General features: G+C 39.7%; 1 long non-coding RNA gene across 1 annotated transcript; it reads left to right on the forward strand.

Moving 5' to 3' along the window:
* The first annotated feature begins 576 nt into the window (after window positions 1-576).
* Window positions 577-2,358, forward strand: LOC131271857 (uncharacterized). The gene is made up of 4 exons (XR_009180129.1): window positions 577-689; window positions 980-1,099; window positions 1,658-1,761; window positions 1,852-2,358. It is a non-coding gene; the product is annotated as an uncharacterized LOC131271857 (long non-coding RNA).
* The last annotated feature ends 2,171 nt before the right edge of the window (window positions 2,359-4,529 follow it).

Raw genomic sequence — 4,529 nt, forward strand, 5'->3', positions numbered from 1 at the left:
TGCTCCTTGTACCTTGCGTGGACAAAGTTGTTTTCATAAAATAAACAGCGTTAGGATAGTCGGAGTATCTTTATTTTTCGAAACTAAAAGCATCATTGTATGTTCATCAAATCAAAATATGAAAACCACGCTTCTTCAGTTTATAGTTTGCTAAACTAAAAATCCTGACATTTTTAGAACACATTGATCACAAAAACTATTGATTTTATAATAAAGTTACCTTGAAACATTATATATACCTTGGGCTTTGCCTGAAATTGATATTTGCATCAAATAACCAAGGTTGGGACAGCTGACGTATCTATTATTTTTCGATGATAAAAGAATCACCATATGATCGATGAACAAAAATAAAGCAAACACTTTTTTTAATCACTAAAGGTGCAATAAAAGCATTTTTTATCTATTTTGATAACAAAACCTGTTGATTTAAAAATTAGGTTACGGGCGCGACGGTCGAAAAACGCATGGTCGAAAAAACGCGTCAAACGAAAAAAAACGCTAAGTAACGCTCAAAACTATTTTAAGTATAAGGATTCGATCAGAGCAAGCATCACCACGAGCACCACTGGGCTCCAGTTTTCGAGGAACCGGTCAACGTGACTTCCGGAGCGGCCTTGCCCGTCGGATATCATTTATCAACGGAGGCCATACTCAACTGTAGGATAGGAATGCTGCAAGACAAAACGGTAAGCATCGCCGAAAGCTCCGCCATCATTAATATGTCGTCATTGCTCAAGTTAGAAAAGAACCACACAAGCACCGATGTGTTCTCTGATTACAATCTTTAGCTGGAATTCGACAATAAATCTAATCGCATCCTCGATTTCTCGAAGAAAATTTCAGTAAACTGAGCAAGATTTAATCACTCTAATGCCTCCGTTATCAGTTATTCAGATCGCCAATGTATCGCCAATGGTTGGATTCGTTTCCCTTTTCACTCGTACTCACTTTCTTGTCCTTGCGGAATCCGTTGCAGTGGACGAAATGGGCTACGAATTCTACGATCGTTACTTGAAACTGGAACTATGGAAAGAGGCTTGATTAGCTGGACCAAGGATGGCGCCAAACTGCCGAAGGATGTCAAGATGAGTTTTAGGTGAGTTTCATCCCCCATACTAGATAAGGTATACGTTTGTGGGCATGTTGATGTAGTTGGTATGTGTTGGGATGGTTCTGACGACGAGGTGCCATTTATCGATAATGTGTTTATCTCGAGATAGACATTTACGACGTAAGACAAACTGTGGTGCTGAAACAGTATATCAGCTGTATGTCTGAAACAGCTATAAAATTTTCAAACCATGAAAAAAGAACATAACCTTGAACAGGCTCGTTCCTAGGGCGCATTTGAATGCCTGAATTCCCTGAAACATGCATCATATTGTTTTGTGACTCACATTCAGATGGGATTCCGATGAAACATCGTTCGAATCCATGGCCATCTGAATCCTTTTATCACATCGAACGATTTGTCGTTCGGCAAAGGTCATCAAATGGAAATTTGTCCACAATTTGCTGAACCGAATCAACATGACTGCACACCACTCGCATTGTTGCCTGGCTTCAACCGATCCCATAAAGCATCCAAGCGGTGTTTAAGATCAACGTCGTTTCTATCCGATGCTCTAATTTGGTACTCTTCATTCGTTTGCAGCTAAAACCAAACAGTGGCTCATAAGCCGCACATCGATCCTGCAGGCGGACCTTGTCCACAATGGTGTCTACGACTGCACCGTCGCTGGCAAACAGTCCTGAACGGTTCGTATGCGTAATGCGATTAGTATCGGGCCTGGGTCAAGCGATAATGAAAATTTTATTGTCTTCGGATTTTCGGTACTTGTCGCACAGGTGAGACGCCGGCCGCATAACTCTGGTCCTCGATGCGAGAAGTCAATAATCCTGGTCCGCATTGCTACGATGGATGCGACGTTGTCGTCGTTTGCTCTACGGAATCTCGGTTGGTTGCAATCAAACAACCTTCTGCACTGTTAATGGCAAGCAGAGGAGCATACGAACTCTTGATTCTTATTGCATTGTTCCTTATTGGAGGATGCACTCAACCGGTATAAAATGAACGAAAATGTGCATGTATCATACAAACCTATGGAAGATGTATCAGGATTGACGAGTTCTTTCAACAAAATAAGTTAGTTTTATCTTTATTTTATATTTATTTTCAGATCAGTTAGACTGTGTCGTTCGCTGGGAACGTTATTTTCTTGACACGTGCTACCATATCTTTTGTTAAGTGTATCTTTTGATCGTGAAATAAACAGGGTCTTGCAGCTCCTTTATTTATTTAAATATAAAAATAATTATATTTATAAGAACGGCTCACCAAGATGGTACGTAAAATAAAATGGATTAGAAATTCGAAACATCGAGCTCATCACTAAATATTGACACCACGGAAAGAAACTTGATAAAAACCAAACTGAATGGATATTTGTTTAATTTTTTGTTTACCACAAACGCCTCGTTCCATTCCGAAACTATTCCAATCAGAAGTTTCAACATGTTTCAAAAGAGCAACTTACAGGTAAAATGTATAATATTTCATTAGCAGCAAAATTTGAACTTTTTAAAAGAATACATTCGATAGCTGTAAACTTTGTTTACAAACATAATCGCGACCAAACTTGTTTACAAACTTAGATGACAAATGACAGGTGACAAATTAATTGGAGTGATTAGTGATCAAGATTACTAAACACTAGACAGGTTGCGACAAATAGAACATTTTTACCGGTTGGAGATAAAAAAATGAAAGAAAAATTTGACAAACAAGTTGGAATGGTTTGTTTACGGTCGGATTGGAATAACGAAGATTTTTTTCAAAAATGCTATTTTCAATCAAAGAAGGCTTTAACCAGATTATTAAAGTTAGCGGAGGGACAGATTCACAGTTCCACGAGAGCAGGTATTAAGAGAACTCGAAATCTAGTGAACATTATCTTTGAGTTGATTTAAATTTGTTGGTTCATACTAATAATTTCATCTTCTACAAAAAATGTTCCGTTTGTTACGGTAGTAACAACAAAAACCATGTCTTCTTCTTCTTATTGGCGTAACGACCTCTTGGTCATGCCTGCCCGTTAAGGGCTTACGAGACTTGTTTCCCTGTTGTACGTGGATAGTCAGTCCTCTCGTACAGGGGAGGGTCCGGTCTCGGTTGGGATTCGAACCCACGCCGTCGAGGTGGTGAGCCCCGGCGCTCATGGGCCGATTTTCTAACCGGCGCTACCGCTCGGCTGTCGCGGACCCCCACAACAAAAACCATGTCTTAGGCTTAGAATGACTGTGAATGTTGTGAATGACTAAAATGTTAATGTATAGTGCTCAGTGCCGTATCACCGACGAATACAGATATTTTCCCATTTTTCTAAACTCCGCCAATAGCTCCGTTGCTTCATTTTACATTTATTTTTCTGCACGTCTTTAAATGGGGCATTAGCGTACGACCTTTCTCGCGCAGCTTTGTGCTATCATTAATCTGAAGGTTGATCGACTCTTTTTTTTTGCCCTCGATAATTTCCTTTACGAATTATCTGGCTATCCATGTCGCGGGAAGAGGCCACATGTAACTTATCTAGAACACCGTCTCATACAAGCTACTTCATGGGCATCAACTCACAAAGGCAGGTGTAGAGAGAGTTTACTATGGAGGCCGAACTTACCATCGTTCAACATTGCAAACGCGATGAGTTCCTGATTTTCCCTATCGTAGTTTGCAATTGAGTACCGGTGTGCCTGTAGCCGGGCTAAATCCTCGATCAACTTCGTAAACGGTTTTTACTGGGGACGTACAAATGAATGAAGTTCATATCATTCTTCAAGATCAACTTAATGTACACATTGGGTCCTTCCTCCGATTCTACGATTTAGAGCAATGTTGTTTCTCACATCTTACGCTTATCACAGCCTATATGGCCATGGTCCAAGCAAACCAAAAGAAGTTTAAAAGAGAAGCATTTTCATGCCAGCCACTAAATAATCTCCATCGTTCCTGCAAACCACAATACCACCGTTATTTTGACAGACAAATTGTAAACAAGATATCCAAAATGGTTCCGAGCAAAACTGCTCTGTCGCAACCTGTCTAGTGTTTAGTAACCTTGATTAGTGATGGTTCGGAGTTAAATTGATAGGAAAGCAAATAAGTCCAACAGAAGTCCAACAGAAGAAAAGTTTTTAAAAGGAGTAACAGAGAGCCATCGTCCTCATTCTGTTGGAAAAGCGACTCAAACAGTTTTAATTTTGTAACGCCGCATAGTTCGGTTTTTAGATAAAATAAAGTTGCAAGAAATTGCAATCAAACTAAACTTTTCCAACAATAGCTTTTACATTCAATATCATCTGCTAGAGCGTATTTGTGACCACAGGAACCTTTCGCCGTGCTCCACCACAGAATAAGACCATTGAAGCAGGGAAGCTAAAGAAATGCATTCATGGATGAGGTACTCGGGGTTTATTTGTAATCGGTTTTTCGAAAATCGTTTTAGCGGTATTGCATCATTAAGCATAGT

The sequence above is a fragment of the Anopheles coustani genome, chromosome 3, assembly GCF_943734705.1.
Source record: "Anopheles coustani chromosome 3, idAnoCousDA_361_x.2, whole genome shotgun sequence".
Lineage (NCBI taxonomy): Eukaryota > Metazoa > Arthropoda > Insecta > Diptera > Culicidae > Anopheles > Anopheles coustani.